This window comes from Eurosta solidaginis, chromosome 3 (assembly GCF_040869045.1).
Source record: "Eurosta solidaginis isolate ZX-2024a chromosome 3, ASM4086904v1, whole genome shotgun sequence".
NCBI classification, from domain to species: domain Eukaryota; kingdom Metazoa; phylum Arthropoda; class Insecta; order Diptera; family Tephritidae; genus Eurosta; species Eurosta solidaginis.
In genome coordinates this window covers 227657904-227677585 of record NC_090321.1, presented here as the reverse complement: position 1 = coordinate 227677585, position 19682 = coordinate 227657904, and the positions used below count along the sequence as shown (strand labels likewise).

Below are 19682 nucleotides of genomic sequence, written 5' to 3'. Positions count from 1 at the left end.
GCCGTAAACATTGAATAAATACTCTGACTCAAAAGCTGTTAATCAAAAACCATAAAATACTCGCAATGAAAGTTTTTAGTAAACCTTTTAGAAAGGCTGTTGTTGTTGGGTTGCGATAAGGACACTACCCGAAGGCCTTGGGGAGTTTTATCGATGTTGATGGTCATTTGCCGGATGCAGATCCGGTACGTTCCGGTAACAGGCACCATTAAGGCACTAGCCCGACCATCTCGGGAACGATTTAGTATGACCACATGAAACCTTCCAGGCCATATCGCCCTTCCACCCAATAAAGTTTATATTAGGTAAAAGCTAAGAAATGTCTCATTGCATTAATTGGTACTCGCTTATCGAATTGCTTGATACTGGCACTAGTACCACATACTTATAGGGACATTGTCGTAGCTGTTGTCAATGATAACCGTTTTTTTCTGTGTGTTACTTGGTTTGGTCAGCGGTTGAACGCATTCATGCCAAAAGTCGCAGGTAGTTTGAATACACAACCAATACGACCGACCACAACATAATTCAGCGGTTTATTGGTATCCATAATACGAGGGTTGCTATTTATATTTTGAGCCTAATAATGAAAAGACAGTAATTTATTATCGAAAATGGCTTTATTGTTTTTCGAAGTATTCTCCATGATAATCAATACACTTTTGCATGCGTTCAAACCAATTTTCGTAGCATTTTTCCACTCCGAAGGTATCTCCAAAACATGGTTTTTGAATGCATCAACGGCTTCTTCAGGCGCCGAAAAACGTTGGCCACGCAATTTATTCTTGATTTGCGGAAATAAAAAGAAGTCATTTGGCGCCAAAACAGGACTGTACGGAGGGTGACTCATTAATTCGATGTTTTGGCCAGTCAAATAGACGGAGCTTTTGTCAAATTATGCGGTATCCAACGCGTACAAATTTTTTTCACAGCTAAATGTTCATGCAATATCTTATTGATGCTCGCCATACTAATGCCCAGGGATGCCTCAATCTCACGATAAGTCGTGTGACGATCTTGCAATATAAGTTCGCGCACAGCGTCAATGTTTTGTTGCACAACAACTGATTTTGGACGACCTTCACGACTTTCGTCGCTGATCGAACGGCGGCCACGATGGAATTCGTTATTACAGCGTTTCAAGTGGCAAAGGATGGGGCTTCATCACCAAAAGTGGAAGTAAGTTGTTCAAAGCACTCCTGTCTTGATAATCCACGTCGAAAGTCCTAGAAATTCATCGCACGAAAATTTTCACGAGTTAATTCCATTTTTTCGCTGAGATACAATTTTTAAGTTACTGTAAACAACACAAGTTGTGCTCAAAAGTTAAAATTTTCTGAAGAAGTGTATGCTTAAAAACGTCAAACTTTCAATTGAAAACGTTAGATGGCGCCGGCAAACAATTAGTGTTGCCAAGGCTCAAAATATAAATAGCAATCCTCGTAGTAAGCAGAAAATGATCTTGCATCTTGCCTGCTAACCAGTGAAACATTCCAGTTGGAGTTTTACCTGTTTTTCTCTCAACTCAATTTTGCTTGTTGTTTTTGGGATACTGAAATGACTATACTAGAATTAGCTGAGTTGACTTTGGTCAACTTTATTGTATACATATCTCATATTGTCATTGTGGCGCTAGTGGTTTTATGTTTTTGGGAGTGCTACTGAAAATGCTCTCGTGTATCGCAAAATTCGCAAAATCTCAATATAATATCGTGTATAGCAAACTATTCGAGTCTAACAAAACTTTTTGTAATGTAATATGTGAAAATCATTCTTGCCGAATTGTGTATTTAGCTTTGCATTCGAAAGTGTGCAATACCATTGCAACCAGGGGCGGATCCAGCACGATTTGGGAGGGGGGGGAGAGGGCGATTTAGGTCAACTTTTTAAGATAAAGTGACTTTAAAAATTTTCATACAAACACACATACATATCTACACTCATCTACAAAAGTCATCATCACTCAGATTTTTCCAGTTTTTACGTGAAACGGTGCCAAAGCTCGGTCGCCCAGCTACTGTATTTATAGCCGTGTTTTTTTTTTACACACGTATACGTTTCGTTTGCGCGTGAAAAAAAACGCCTATCCTCGCTTAGATAATGCTTAGGAGACCCATCTAGCGGCTGTGGTTAGACTACTAGCTACAGCAACAGGGTGTACCGAAAAGCGGAGACACAACGCTCTGATGGCCATAGGGTATAACAAATAGCTGAATCAGTTGCGATGAATTGTGGACGCACATAGAATACATAGAATTAGTGTAGAGGGTGAAACAAAGACACATATTTCAGTTACATCTGAGTATAATGCGTATTGAAATTTAGTAGGACAAAATTTATGCGCAGCAATTTCAGAGGTGTATTTAAAGTTTGTCCATATAAAGTTTAAGCGTAAACGGATATACGCGTGTTAAAACACGGCTTTTATATAACACCAACAATCCAAATATACACTTAAGACTTTTTAGAAAAATTTCCGCGAATCTTCATGCAAATTTTTAGCTTTCAGTAAGTAATTTTCAACAAAAATTTTCAAAGTTGGTATCAAAAGACACGTTTCGACCTCCGATTTTAGAATCCGAAAACAAAAATTTAAAATTGAATTTCTGTCATATCATTTCGGTTCAAATTTGCATGTGGTTGTTGTATTTTTCGTTTTTTTTGTACACACTAATGCAGAAAGGCGTTGGATGCACACAGGATTATTTTTACAAATCGCCGCCGAAGGACGCCAACGCAGAAAGATGTTTTGTGCAAAAAAACTATGGATCGGGCCTCATATTTAGGTCCCTCTCGGGGCCATTTTGTGGGTTTTTGTAAGTATTTTTCGACAGAAATAAAATTTTTAATTTCCGCTTTCGAATCCGGAGATCGAAACACGTCTTTTGATACCACTTTTGATAAGAGTTAGATGGTGCACGGTCTCATAAAACGTTACCGAAAAAAAAAAAAAAATTGGAAGCCGGTAGTTAAACCCTTTTTAATCAAACAATAATCAACAATTTTGTACACATTTATAGAAAAAACAACGTTTAAACGAAGGATTACATTGAATAACTTTTTGACATTATGGAGCGACATTCCGAAGATGGACGCAGTTCGGATGCAGCCAAAATAGGTGAAATTATCCGAACGTGAGTCACTACTCCTGGGAATCCTGTTTTAGAGTAAAATACAATTTTTGCTGTTTGGATTTTAATCCACTTCGTACAAATATATCTAATATCTAAAACCAGTCCAACACCAAAATCATTTCCACAGCATTTTTGATAGCTGCCGTCAGCAAGGAGGGGCGCGATTAGGACGATCTTATAGATTATACATACATAAAAGCTAAAATATTTAAAATTTTTATGTAATTAAAACAAACTTTTATAATTTACATATAATTTTCCAGACCAGATCGGCCCCCTCGGCAGAGGGTGGCATTTACTATAAGGAATGCTTTGAAGGAAAATTAACGAAATCGGTTAAGGACCATGCCCACTTTTATATAAAAGATATTTAAAAGGGTCGTGGACGAATAAAAAGCTATTTCCTTGCAAAAAACAGCTTTATAACAATGGTATTTCATTTCCCAAGTGGATTTACAACAATAAGGCACGGTTTATTAGTGGTTGGTTTAGTCCAGCTTAAACTAAGCTTGCTTAAACTCTAGTCAAATTTAACTCCAGTTAAACTACTGAGCAGTTTTTCAGTCACAGTTTAAGGTCGCCTTTGGGGTATGCTGTTTTGTGCGGCAACATTTGGTTTTTTATTATCTAGATAATTTGTAGATACGGCAACAGCTGGATTTTGTTTACCCAACAAACATGGAAAAAATTTCCCGGCGAAATATATATCTAGTTCCGGAAGTGATATCCAACATCATTATTTAATTATTCTTAAACCAGATAGGTCTCGAGTTGATATCCAACTTCATTATCCAGTCACTATCCCACCTTTGAGAAATTTTGTAAAAAATAAAAGGGTCCCAGTTGTTCTGCAACGTCATTAATATTTTCCAATTATTATCCTAATTTCGAGAGATTTTGAGAAATGTACAGTTTTTAAATGAACATTCAACACATTTCTGCGGTTGATATCCTACATTGCATATCAAGTTGAGGTGGAGTTGAAAAAAATCTCCAAGGAGGTACCACCAAAACCAACAGCTGTTTATTGTGAGAAACACACCTGGCGTAATTAATCAAGAATAAATTATATAGGCGGCCGCCTTGGTGTGATGGTAGCTTGCTCCGCCTACCACACCGAAGATCCTACATCAACATCATTGAATCTTACATTTGAGTCCAGTTAGAGAACCACAAGTTGTTAATTACATTTTTTCAATTTAAGTAATAGCATACTTTGCTTTAAAAAAGTCCCCTCTTTTGCTGAGTACGCTATGATTCTCGAGTTGAGCCACTGTTTCGAAACAACTCTTGAGATTTTAGAAGTATGCCCAGTTATCAACATAAGCTCTAATGGTACTCAAGCCCAAATGCTTGTTGGGTATATTCGACGTCATTTCGAACGAACGGAAATCACCGATAGGTTAACTAGAGTTTAAACCTGGCAGATCGGCCGATTAAGCTTAGCTTAAACTTCAGTTAAAGTAGACTGAAAAACTGCACAATAAATTTAAGCGTAGTTTAATTGACAAACTGAGTTGAACTTGTACTGAAAAACTGGACCTAAATAGGAAAAACTTCAAATTTTAAAAAATGGGCCTAGCACCGGCCCTTTTATGATTAAGCAATTTTCTATGTTTCGGGAGCCATAACTCGAAGAAAACTTAACACATCGTAATGAAATTGTGTACGCACATTTTCCTTATAGCAGAAAATATTTCTAGTAAAAATGGACGGGATCGGTTAAAAACCACGGCAACTTAGATATAAAACAAGTTTAAAAGGGTCGTAGACTAGAATAATAAGCTATAACTTAACAAAAAATAGTTTTGAATCAATGATATTTAACTTATCAAGTTTTACTGTAAGAGGAAATGGGGAAACATTTTTCTTTTAAACGGGCGGTGCCACATGTTATGTAGAAAAGTAATTTATCTGAAGTGAAATGTACAATTGAAGCTCACGCTGAGTATATAATGTTCGGTTACACCCGAAATTAGACAGCTGTACTTGTTTCTTTTAGTTTTGTACCGTGTATAATTTTTTAATAATACTTTTACATTTACACACATGTAAATCTTTGTACCTTTTGGCAATAAACACTTAAGTAAAAGTTTAAGTTTTGAAATCTCACCAGAAGAAAGGTTAACTGCTTTGCCTGCACAATTTGTTGGGGAAATAAATACTTAGCGCGATGTACCCCCGAAAATATTTAGGCCGAGCTTCTAATCCAACTGCAACGAGGCTCAGTGCCTCGTCTTCTGTCATCAATTACAGGACAACAAACTACCTGATTTCGTATCTGCGCTTCGAAGGAGCTCTTAGAGCCCAGTAGAGGTGGATGGTTGGCACAAGGGTGACCAATGGCGGAAGAGGTGATACACATGTAGTAGTAGGCGTAACGAAAACAGTAGAAACACTGGAAGAAAATAGCTGAAACTACAGCCCTGTCAACTTTATACTAACATCTCGCATAGCACTGCATCTAAAAATGTGTTAGAGTGTTAGGAATCGCTGGAAAGAAACGGAGACAGGGAGAAGCGTACATCTATATTGGGCCGGCCATATGGGAGTGGATGGTAATGAAAAAACGGATGAACTAGCTAAAAAAGGCGCATCGCTGTTGTTGTTATTTAATCGATAAGGATCCTTCCCCAATGTTTTGGGGGGCTACACATGCAGCTGCCAACAGCGCACATCGTTTGCTTCACAGCTGAAAACTTTCTTATCTCTTCTTAAGGGGTTGTTGAATGACACCACATATACATATGCATGTACACCTATATAGCATTGTATTTGTATGAAAATTATATTTATGCAATTGTTGAAGCTCTGACATACTTAATTTCTTCTAAATCTTATCACCGGTATTTTTGTAACTTAGGAACTGAATTTAGTTCGTAATCTCATAACGAGTAAACATGTACATAATACATACATACATAAAATTTACTTAGTAAAACTAAAACCATGTTCTATGCTTAAACACATTTATTTTTCTTCGTAAATTATCTTTAAGTCGACGCTTATCAGTTGGAAAGTCGAAGTTATTAGATGCAAGTAGAAACTTAGAATTTTGTATTATATTCTAAAGAATTTAGGGAAATTCCGCTTATTCCAAACCTTCTGCTAACGTTTGAATCGCTAAACTGTTGAATAAATAATTCCAATATTCAATAATGCAAAAGGGGGTTTATTAGACTACTTTGAGAGTACTTCACAATAACACTTATACTTCACAACCAATAGCGTGCTTAAATCAAACTGATTAGTCATGCCTCAGCTTGCGCTGCTTTTATACTCTCGGTTTCCCCGCTCACACATTTCTCCTAAGGTCTAGTAATTTCGCGAATTTCATGCTTGGTTACCAGCCATATACGTGTATATTAATGAGTACTACTTCGGCTGATGATTACATGTGTTTGTGAGTATCTCTTCTTTGCTTTGTATATATGTGTGTAAATGATGATTGATTTGTTTAGAGTGGCAGTTTGCTTTATTGTTGTTGTGCCTTTATTTACTTAGTATCTCTTAGTGATGCTAATATTCGTCACAATATGTATTTTCATTATTACGTCCAACATTGTGCTGAATGCCCCATGTTTGATGTTAATCCGCGGTAATGATCTGGAGCCATATTAATAATTTTAATCGAATATCTTTGTGGTTCAATATGTGAGCTAGATATTTGATTTCGCTTATCACACTCAGTTTGGGCGTATAACCTTTATAAATTAACTGTTTCTAAAGTAGATGACGCTGCAGCGTTGTAAACACACCAGATGATGAGTGTGCGCTTCCCAAAGCAGCCGATCAAAGTACCGGAGCGAGCCTCGCGAAACCTGACATTGTCACCGGCCAAACCATCGGCGACCTTATTTACAAAATGGACACGGCAAATGTCGACCATATTGGGCATCCACGTCGATGGAATTACGCTACCGACTGTCTTAAACCCAATTCACATAGGGATTAAGAGTTACACGACCTAGATGGGAGAGTCTCTGCCTTGCCAGACCGACGCATTCGTAAATAATGTGAACAGGCGTTTCATCCTCCAGCTCACAGAAACGACAAATTTGAGTATCGGATAGATTTAACTTACTTAGGTGATATAGTTGACTACAGTGTGACTAAAATACCAGATTCAAGGGGCTGTGTAGCGCAACTCTTCAGGCTGCCAGAGCAATATATAGCTTCACCAAACCCAACTGTCAACCTCACCTATTCACGGCGAATCCTGTTTCACTAACAGACGAGGCTCTGGCGACCCCAAACTCCTCATGGAACTTGGCGGTTGGGAGGGAGGGATGACCTGAAGGTTTAACGTGGCCATATAAATCGTTCCCGGGTCGGGCTAGCACCTTAATGGCGCTGTTACCGGAGCGTACCGGATCGGTTTCCGGCAAAGGACCATCACATCGATAAAACTCCCCAAAGCTTTCGGGGAGCAACTTTATCGCTACAACAACAACATCACACTTTCGCTGCTTTTACAGGGTGTCAAAAATTTATTTTTTACCCCCGAGGCCTTACACCAAGGGCTCCCAGCCGCATACTGCATACTTTAGCGTACTCTGAGCTAAATGCTTTGAGAAATATCCACCAAAGAAGCTAGAAAATCGGCATGGTTACAGGACCATGAGAAAGAGCTTGTCGAATGGAGGATTATTTGTGATAAAAAATTATTTGAAAGTAATTACTTTCAACAAACACAAGTGCATAAGTTTTAAGCTCAGGCAAGGAGCAAAGTCTGGCCGAATACGATATCTCAACAACTAACTGATAGCACTAAATACATATGCATTAATATGCACATTTAACAGACGATAATTGTATACAAGCTGATAAGATTATTTACAGTCTAAATAAAGCGAAACGGTACATTTTTCTTAAGAATTGCCGCTAAGTACTAAAATTTGTGTTAAAATAGGAATAGATAAGGAAATCATATATACACAATAGCCGTGTTTTTTAACACGCTTATATTAGCCTTACTTGTATGTATGCTTGTTTTTAACTGTCTAGGCTAGGACCGCAAAGGAGATTTAGACCGATCTAGCGCCAATTATTGAACACTGGCGGCAGTGGTTAAATAACGCGCTACAAAACGAGTTAGCTTAATTGCAGAGATACGAACATCTGTGCTACGGTTAGTGATAGAACGATGCGAGTACTGAGTATGTAAAATCGATGCTTTTCCAAAACATACTCGAGTATTTCGTACTCGATACTTTTTTTCAAGTACTGAGTAAAGTATCGATACTTTACCTCGATACCTTTCCCCGATACTTTACCAAGTGCCGATGGTCATCATGTTTAAGATCAACAGAGTTCAGTCGATTAACACCATGGACACCATTGACACCAACACTTGAGCATAAAATTAGATCGTAGACGATGCGGTAAAAGTTTCGCACTCAATTTAACCCGACTTTTTGGTAATGGTTGAATGGGGCAGGATTTCTGCATATGGTGGTAAAAGAAAAGTACGTGAATCACTAGCCTCAACAAAATAATGAAAAGCTTCTTTTCAATACATTTAAACTTGTCATGCAATAGAGCTTTTTCGTTCTTCTATGAAACTGTAGTGGATGGAGTTAGCAGCTTTCACAGCATCGTTGACGATATATTGGTATTGAAAATGGTCGAAATCAGATTATATCCACGCCCACTTCGGGAAATGGAAAACTGAACAATGCTTTAACAAATACTGATGAAGTGGGGGAACTTGACGAAAAGATAAAAAAAGTTACGAGGTACAATATAAGTTTATTACAATTTCGTAAAATGGGAGTGGCGCCGCTCTCATTAAGCAGAAGAAAACTTAAAGTTTTGCAAGCCGCAAATCAAAATCTATTGATATCTTTTTGCAATTTGACGGAATTTGGTCCTTGGTATTATATATAGATCCGATCAAAAGCAGATAAGGACCACACCCTCCTTGAAAAACGGGGCTTACAGTTTGAATCTTAAAGAAATTTCCAATATATGTATATATAGTTGGTACGTAACAATACTTCCAGTAGATATATGGTATTACAAAGTACAAAAGTTTAAAAAAGGAGAATCGTTATGATCCCCTTCAATTTAGTTAATTTCTCCAAAAATTGTTTAGTGCCATGGAAAAAATACTTTACGCGATTTACCTCCGAGCAGATGTAGACCGAGCTGCTCTTCCAATTTGCGTCGCGCTATTTTTTATTTTCCTTACAAATTGAGGGACAGACCTGCATATTTCATGCCGGTTCCTAACGGCATCTGCCAATGCAGATGAATTTTCACTGGGAAACTTTCATGGGAGAAATACACTCGGCGTGCTTGCGAAACCACTGCCGAGGGCAACCCCGTTTAGAAAAATGTTTGTCTGACTTAAAAAAAGTTTTTTTTTTAAATGCCATAAGTCGATCAAAGATCTTTTAAATCATTTAATGTTCGTGACGATTCCTTAAAATATATGTAAGAGCACACAAATAGGTATATAGTTTTCGGTTTCGTCCAAACTTTAACTTCCTTACTTGTTTTCTCCTAAATTCAAAACATAAGATCTCACTTGGATCGAGTATACTCGATACTTTTTACTGGGTATGAGTCCTAGCATCGATACTTTGATCCGAGTATTTTAGATGAGTACCGGTATCGATACTTTTTTTTAAAGTTCTATCACTAGCTACGGCGGTATCAACATCAAATATCTAAGTGGATTGTAGATACTAAAACGGCACCATATTTGCGTGTTTTTTATATTAACATCGACACGAATCTCAAAATTGTAAGTCCTTAAAGGAAAATAGATAGACCCACCAATAAGTATACCGAAATAATCAGGATGAAGAGCTGAGTTCATTTAGCCATGTCCGTCTGTCTGTTTTTATGCAAATTAGTATCTCAATTTTTGAGATATCTTGATAAAATTTTGTGATCGCGCCTATTTAGGTGTCCGATTATATATATATATATATCCTATATATAGCATATATCCTCCATACAACCGAGTTTTCAGAAAAAGAGGATTTTTATCATATCTTCCTCATCAGATCATTATCAGATTAAAGCTTCAAACTTCAACATATGCTTTCGTATATTGCACATATTGTTGTCTAAAAAAATAGATGGAATCTGTCGTATATATAGCATATATCCCCCATAACCGATTGTTCAGATAAGAAGCTTTTCGTAATTACTGCCCCAATTTAACAGCTATAACCTTCAATTTTCAGCAAATAGTTACGCTTACGTCATACATACATTGTTGAAATAAGTGATTCGTGGTCATAGCTTTTACATGCAGACCACAAAAAACGTGAAACTTTGCATCCTCACACAAAGTACCTACATATTTTTATACTCAGAGTGCTTTGGTTGTACAGGTATAAAGGAATCGAGATGATATAGACTTCCATATATCAAAATCATCAGGATCGAAAAAAAAAATTGATTGAGCCATGTCCGTCCGTGCGTCCGTCTGTCCGTTAACACGATAAATTGAGTAAATTTTGAGGTATCTTGATTAAATTTGGTATGTAGGTTCCTGAGCACTCATCTCAGATCCCTATTTAAAATGAACAATATCGGACTATAACCACGCCCACTTTTTCGATATCGAAAATTTCGAAAAACCGAAAAAGTGCGATAATTCATTACCAAAGACGGATAAAGCGATGAAACTTGGTAGGTGAGTTGAACTTATGACGCAGAATAGAAAATTAATAAAATTTTGGACAATGGGCGTGGCACCGCCCACTTTTAAAAGAAGGTAATTTAAAACTTTTGCAAGCTGTAATTTGGCAGTCGTTGAAGATATCATGATGAAATTTGGCAGGAACGTTACTCCTATTACTATATGTACGCTTAATAAAAATTAGCAAAATTGGAGAACGACCACGCCCACTTAAAAAAAAATATTATTTTTTTTTTTCTCGGACGTTGTGGCAGCGCACTGCCCTCAAGTGGCCCGATGAAACCAGGCTAATCCTGTTTTTTTTTTTTTTTTTTTTTTTAATTCATACATACTTTTGTTTTTTTTTTTTTGTTTGTTTGTGTCCTAATTCTTATTTATGTGTTGTTTATAATTTTTTTGTTACCGAGTCTTTGAGAGGCAGTGGCTTCTTAAGCGCCGAGATCTAAAACCGCTCAGCTACAGAGAAACTCATCAGCTGAGAAATATAGATTCACAAAATACAATAGACTAAAAGTATAAATATATTTTTTTAATTATTAAGAGAAGATAGAACCGTCTTTTTTATGGCAAAGAGCGAGTCCGAAACATCAATTATTCTCGAGTGAGAGTTATAATCTTCACACAAACATAGAAAAGGTTCGTGTAGTTGGAAATTGCTTCTGCACTGTTTAAGAATTATAGGTTTATAATGCCTTGAAACTCGGCATGGAACATTCAAGTTTACTTCGTTCAATAGAAATGGGCTTGAAATCGATCGATGTAAAAGTCTAGCCATAAATAGTACACCTAGCATTTCTCTACGACTTGCAAGGGTAGGAAGATTTATTAGTTTTAATCGATTAGTGTAAGCAGGAAGATTATACGGAGAGTCCCATTGAAGATTTCTAAAGGCGAAAAGTAAAAACTGTTTTTAAATTGATTCTAGTCTATCCACATGAACTTGATAACGCGGATTCCAAATTATCGATCCATATTCTAATATCGGCCTCACCAATGATGTAAAAAGGGTTTTTGTAACGTAAGGATCACTAAACTCCTTTGCCCATCTGTTCACAAATGCTAACACTCCTCTCGCTTTATTGACTGTGGCATTAATATGAGGGTTGAAACTAAGTTTGCAATTTATTGTAACTCCCAAGTCGACAAAAACATCAACGCTTTCCAGAGTTTGGCCATTAATTGTGTAGGAAGCTGGCTGTATGTACGTGAAAAACACATGGATTTACATTTTTCTATGTTGAGAGGCATACAATTCGCATTACACCAAGTAACTAAACGATTTAAATCCGCCTGGAGTACAGAACGTTCTTCAACCGATGCGTATGACTTAAAAAGTTTTACGTCGTCGGCATACATTAAAATTTTAGAATATTTTATAGTTGTGGAAACATCGTTTATAAGGATCAAAAACAGAATAGGACCGAGATGGCTGCCCTGAGGCACACCGGAGGGAACATCGATGACATTCGAACAAATGTTTTTAAAAATGACTCTTTGAGTTCTACTGCAAAGATAGGAGGAGATCCAGCGAGTTAGGCCAGGTTGAAAATCAAGCAATTCGAGTTTATAAACAAGTAATGAGTGGCGTACTTTGTCGAATGCTTTGCTGAAATCAGTGTATATAACGTCGGTATGATGATTGTTTCTAAACCCATTAAAGACGTGAGTTGTAAATTCAAGCAAATTGGTTGTGGTTGATTTGGCTCTACAAAAGCCATGCTGAGAACTATCTATCAATGCAGAAATCGAAAATGTAAGGTGATTAGTAACGATTGCTTCGAAAAGCTTAGGGATAGCGGAGAGCTTTGCTATTCCACGATAGTTTTCAATAGATGACTTGCTTCCTTTTTTATGGAGTGTGATAAGAAAAGATTCCTTCCAAGCCGTCGGGAAAATGCCATTTATTAAAGAGAGGTTAAACAGATCAGTAAGTGGCTGGTAAATGTATTCCGCACATTTTTTAGGAAAACATGTTGGGATCCAATCGGGACCGTATTTGAAGGATTCTTTTAGGGTCTTTAGATGTAGTAGAACATCTTCAGGCGGCAAATGTGGGGCATATATTGAGTTACTAGAATGGAGCTCATACGGATAATTTGTAGGTGATGAATCAACCACAGCAGAGTAATTAGAGTGAAAGAATTGAGCGAAGAAGTTTGCAATCTCTTGATCGTCGCTGGACATGCTATTTCTAAACTTCATGGCAGAAGGAAACCCGTTAGTTCTGCGTTTAGAATTTACGAAATCATAAAAAGACTTCGGGTGGCAAACAATGTTTCTTTTAATTTTACATATGTAAGCTTTATAACACTTTTTATTAAGTTCAAAAAACTTATGACGGAAAATAGCGTACTGTGCATAATGAGAATGTAAACCGGTTCTCTTATATAATTTGAATAAACGTGATTTCTTATTTTTTAAAGCTTTTAAATCTTTAGTACACCAGGCTTGCGCTGCTTCAATGTACGAGCATGTGCGTTTGGGCACATGTTTTTCAAATAAAGTATAAATGGTTTTATTAAAATGTAAAACGTTTTCCTCTACATCCTTTTTATATCGAGCCCACGTTATCTCAGAAAGCTCTTTATTTAAATTGTTGAAATTACTTTTGGAAAAATCAAAGCATCTGGTAGAGACACGTGTTTTGTTAGTGCAGCCGATTTCGTTGCTTATGATTTCGTAAGTTATCTCAAGAGAAGGATGGTAAACGTCTTCTGGCAAAACAAGAGGTTCACACCGATTTATAGAGAATTTAGATATGTCGTCAACAAATGCTAAGTAAGAATTTTCCATACTTATTCGGAAAGAAGTTGATCTGATTAAGGCAAAGATCAGTAATTCCATCCAAAAAGTCATTGTTATGCATCTTGGATGATACGGGGACAATATTGTGATCAACGGTATTCCAAGATATATGTGGCAGGTTAAAGTCGCCTAAAACAATCATTGAGTTCGTGGGCTTTATCATCGAATTGACTGATTGTAACAGTGAAATATGGTGCATATACACTGATATATAAGAAGACGGTGCAATATAGCAAACGGCTAAGTAAATATGACCCCGGCCTAGTAAGACTCGGATGCATTTAAACTCGATGGAATCAACTTCGGCTAAATTAACATGGAATGGAATTGAAGAATGTACAGCTAGCAAGACACCACCTCCGGTCCTATTTAAGCGATCATTTCTATAGGTCTGATCCTCACCGCAAAAAATTTCGGAATTTAAAACATTGGGTTTCAGCCATGTCTCGGTAAAAGCAATAATATTATAGTTACAGTGAATGGTTTTCAAATATAAGTCAGTTAATTTAGTATTTAAGCCTCTAACGTTTTGATAGTAAATGCTTAAGCAAGATATTAAATTAAGTTTTTTGGATCGGAACTTTGAGGAGGAATTTTTGCTACATTTTGAGTAATCTCAATAGTCTTATGCACAAATTCGCGAACAAAAGCCCCTGGCGGCCGAAATGCGCTGTCCAAAAGTTTATGAAAATCTTTTGAGTAGACATCAATTCTAAATGAAGAAATGTTTCTTTCGTAATTAAATTTAAATTTTCTTAAAGTCATGCCGTCAGCCTTAATTTTCGAAGTGACATAAGACTTGATATCCTCAACGGAAGTGTCTTTGTCAAAGCGAGACACAAAAATCGATTTTTTGAGCGGGACTACAACCAGCTTCTTAGCCGGTGCTACTGAATAAGAAGTCACAGATTGAGAAGTTACAGTTTCAGAAGTTACAGTTTGAGACTAAGGTTTTTTCCGCGGCCTTAGAAGTGGATGGAACCATAGCTTGCGGATTAGGGGAAGCCAAGTCTATGAGCTCCACTTACGGAAGATTAATGTTCTGAGCAGGATTAAGATTCAAAGCTTTAGGTGAATCTTCAGAGTGTTTTTGATTATTATCGCGGTTGTCTTTATTTCTATTTAAACAATGCGGTAACTCATCCAAACACTTGAAGGATTTGAACAAGCTATCGTATTGATTGAACTTTTCCGTGATTATGGAAAACTCTTTAGCAATTTCAGAAAACGCATTTCGTGTTTGTCTAAACAGTTTAAATAGGTCAACCTCAGTTGATCTGCATTTAATGCATGACCAACGTACTCCCTTCTCCCCATCATTGGCGGTGTCAACAACTGTAGCCGTCAGTTCCGCGCACTTTCCATGGGCGAGCCCATCGCAAAGCCAGCAAGAGACAAAACGTTCGGATTCGCTTTTTACCTGACAGTTTTTGAAAATGCAAGTCATTTTTTATGGAAAGGTGAAAATATACTAGTATAGGAATATAGAAATGGTAGAGATATGTTTGTAAATTACAAAGAAAAAAGAGTTGAAATAGCACTGAGAATGAGAAAGGTTATATATAAAGCAACTCTGAAAGTTTGGGAGCTTAGCGGTAGCCAGCAGTTTTAGAGTCACTGTCACTTGACACTTAAAAAGCGACGCAAACAGCTGCGAAGAGAGTAAATTGCGAGAAAAACAAAAAGTGTGCGCACAAAAACAATTGCAAAGTGAAAAGGTGCCAATCAAAATTGCAACAAAAACACAAATGCACAATGACTCGGCAAACACAAAATGAATAATAAGAAATTGATTAAAAACTTTAAAAATTCACAAAATCTTAACTTTTCAAAGCAAACCAATTGTATTAAAATTAACTCTAGGTTTTCGCACTTATTTTTGTCACAAACTAGTATTACAATTTAGATATTATAATTTAAAACTCGCAAAATAAACACAGCAAAATAAATGCAACTTCACAGCTATAATGACGTTTGCGTTTTTTAAAGTCAAATTTTAACAAAAAATTTAATATCTTTACAGTATATAAGTAAATTATGTCAACATTCAACTCCAGTAATGATATGGTGCAACAAAATGCAAAAATAACAGAAAATTTCAAAATGGGCGTAGCTCCGCCCTTTTTCATTTAATTTGTCTAGGATACTTTTAATGCCATAAGTCGAACAACAATTTACCAATCCTTGTGAAATTTGGTAGGGGCTTAGATTCTGGGACGATAACTTATTTCTGTGAAAAAGGGCGAAATCGGTTGAAGCCACGCCCAGTTTTTATACACAGTCGACCGCCTGTCCTTCCGCTCGGCCGTTAACACGATAACTTGAGCAAAAATCGATATATCTTTACTAAACTTAGTTCACGTACTTATCTGAACTCACTTTGTATTAGTATAAAAAATGGCCGAAATCCGACTATGACCACGCCCACTTTTTCCATACCGAAAATTACCAAAAATGAAAAAAATGCCATAATTCTATACCAAATACGAAAATAGGGATGAAACATGATATTTGGATTGGTTTATTGACGCAAAATATAACTTTAGAAAAAAACTTTGTAAAATGGGCGTGACACTTACCATATTAAGTAGAATGAAATGAAAGAGTTCTGCAGGGCGAAACAAAAAACCCTTGAAATCTTGGCAGGAATACTGTTCGTGGTATTATATATATAAATAAACTAGCGGTATCCAACAGATGATGTTCTGGGTCACCCTGGTCCACATTTTGGTCGATATCTGGAAAACGCCTTCACATATACAACTACCACCACTCCCTTATAAAAGCCTCATTAATACCTTTAATTTGATACCCATATCGTACAAACCCATTCTAGAGTCACCCCTGGTCCACCTTTATGGCGATATATCGAAAAGGCGTCCACCTATAGAACTAAGCCCCACGCCCTTTTAAAATACTCATTAACACCTTTCATTTGATACCCATATCGTACAAACCCATTCTAGAGTCACCCCTGGTCCACCTTTATGGCGATATCTCGAAAAGGCGACCTATAGAACTAAGGCCCAATCCCTTTTAAAAAGACTGATTAACACTTTTCATTTGATACCCATATCGTACAAACAAAGTCTAGAGTTACCCCTGGTCCACCTTTATGGCGATATCTCGAAAAGGCGACCACCTATAAAACTACCACCACTCCCTTTTAAAACCCTCATTAATACCTTTAATTTGATACCTATATCGTACATACACATTCTAGAGTCACCCCTGGTCCGCCTTTATGGCGATATCTCGAAAAGGCGTCCTCCTATAGAACTAAGCCCCACGCCCTTTTGAAATACTCATTAACACCTTTCGTTTGATACCCATATTGTACAAACGCATTCTAGAGTCACCCCTGGTCCACCTTTATGGCGATATCTCGAAAAGGCGTCCACCTATAGAACTAAGGCCCACTCCCTTTTAAAATGCTCATTAACCCCTTTCATTTGATACCCATATCGTACAAACAAATTCTAGGGTCACCCCTGGTCCACCTTTATGGCTATATCTCGAAACGGCGTCCACCTATAGAACTAAGGATCACTCCCTTTTAAATTACTCATTAACACCTTTCTTTTGATACCTATATCCTACATACACATTCTAGAGTTACCCCTGGTCCACCTTTATGGCGATATCTCGAAAAGGCGACCACCTATAAAACTACCACCACTCCCTTTTAAAACCCTCATTAATACCTTTAATTTGATATCAATATCGTACATACACATTCTAGAGTCACCCCTGGTCCGCCTTTATGGCGATATCTCGAAAAGGCGTCCACCTATAGAACTAAGCCCCACGCCCTTTTGAAATACTCATTAACACCTTTCGTTTGATACCCATATTGTACAAACGCATTCTAGAGTCACCCCTGGTCCACCTTTATGGCTATATCTCGAAACGCCGTCCACCTATAGAACTAAGGCCCACTCCCTTTTAAAATGCTCATTAGCCCTTTTCATTTGATACCCATATCGTACAAACAAATTCTAAGGTCACCCCTGGTCCACCTTTATGGCTATATCTCGAAACGGCGTCCACCTATAGAACTAAGGATCACTCCCTTTTAAATTACTCATTAATACCTTTAATTTGATACCCATATCGTACAAACCCATTCTAGAGTCACCGCTGGTCCACCTTTATGGCGATATATCGAAAAGGCGTCCACCTATAGAACTAAGCCCCACGCCCTTTTAAAATACTCATTAACACCTTTCATTTGATACCCATATCGTACAAACAAATTCTAGAGTCACCCCTGGTCCACCTTTATGCCGATATCTCGAAAAGGCGACCACCTATACAACTACCACCTATCCCTTTTAAAACCCTCACTAATACCTTTAATTTGATACCCATATTGTACAAACACATTATAGAGTCACCCAAAGTCTACCTTTATGGCGATATATCGAAAAGCCATCCACCTATAGAACTAAGGCCTACTCCCTTTTAAAATACTCATTAACACCTTTCGTTTGATACCCATATTGTACAAACGCATTCTAGAGTCACCCCTGGTCCACCTTTATGCCGATATCTCGAAAAGGCGACCACCTATACAACTACTACCACTCCCTTTTAAAACCCTCATTAATACCTTTAATTTGATACCTATATCGTACATACACATTCTAGAGTCACCCCTGGTCCGCCTTTATGGCGATATCTCGAAAAGGCGTCCACCTATAGAACTAAGCCCCACGCCCTTTTGAAATACTCATTAACACCTTTCGTTTGATACCCATATTGTACAAACGCATTCTAGAGTCACCCCTCGTCCACCTTTATGGCGATATCTCGAAAAGGCGTCCACCTATAGAACTAAGGCCCACTCCCTTTTAAAATGCTCATTAACCCCTTTCATTTGATACCCATATCGTACAAACAAATTCTAGGGTCACCCCTGGTCCACCTTTATGGCTATATCTCGAAACGGCGTCCACCTATAGAACTAAGGATCACTCCCTTTTAAATTACTCATTAACACCTTTCTTTTGATACCTATATCCTACGTACACATTCTAGAGTTACCCCTGGTCCACCTTTATGGCGATATCTCGAAAAGCCGACCACCTATAAAACTACCACCACTCCCTTTTAAAACCCTCATTAATACCTTTAATTTGATATCAATATCGTACATACACATTCTAGAGTCACCCCTGGTCCGCCTTTATGGCGATATCTCGAAAAGGCGTCCACCTATAGAACTAAGCCCCACGCCCTTTTGAAATACTCATTAACACCTTTCGTTTGATACCCATATTGTACAAACGCATTCTAGAGTCACCCCTGGTCCATCTTTATGGCTATATCTCGAAACGCCGTCCACCTATAGAACTAAGGCCCACTCCCTTTTAAAATGCTCATTAGCCCCTTTCATTTGATACCCATATCGTACAAACAAATTCTAAGGTCACCCCTGGTCCACCTTTATGGCTATATCTCGAAACGGCGTCCACCTATAGAACTAAGGATCACTCCCTTTTAAATTACTCATTAATACCTTTAATTTGATACGCATATCGTACAAACCCATTCTAGAGTCACCCCTGGTCCACCTTTATGGCGATATATCGAAAAGGCGTCCACCTATAGAACTAAGCCCCACGCCCTTTTAAAATACTCATTAACACCTTTCATTTGATACCCATATTGTACAAACGCATTCTAGAGTCACCCCTGGTCCACCTTTATGCCGATATCTCGAAAAGGCGACCACCTATACAACTACTACCACTCCCTTTTAAAACCCTCATTAACACCTTTCGTTTGATACCCATATTGTACAAACACATTCTAGAGTCACCCCTGGTCCACCTTTATGGCGATATCTCGAAAAGGCGTCCACCTATAGAACTAAGGCCCACTCCCTTTTAAAATACTCATTGACACCTTTCGTTTGATACCCATATTGTACAAACACATTCTAGAGTCACCCCTGGTCCACCTTTATGCCGATATCTCGAAAAGGCGACCACCTATACAACTACCACCACTCCCTTTTAAAACCCCCATTAATACCTTTAATTTGATACCCATATCGTACAAACACATTCTAGCCCTAG

At 37.6% G+C, this 19682-nt stretch overlaps 1 protein-coding gene across 7 annotated transcripts in view; it reads left to right on the top strand.

Annotated features, from left to right (window-relative positions):
• Window positions 1-19682, top strand: part of Dp1 (satellite-binding protein 1 Dp1) — a 69533-nt gene that overhangs the window by 11606 nt on the left and 38245 nt on the right. The gene's annotated exons all lie outside the window — the stretch shown is intronic.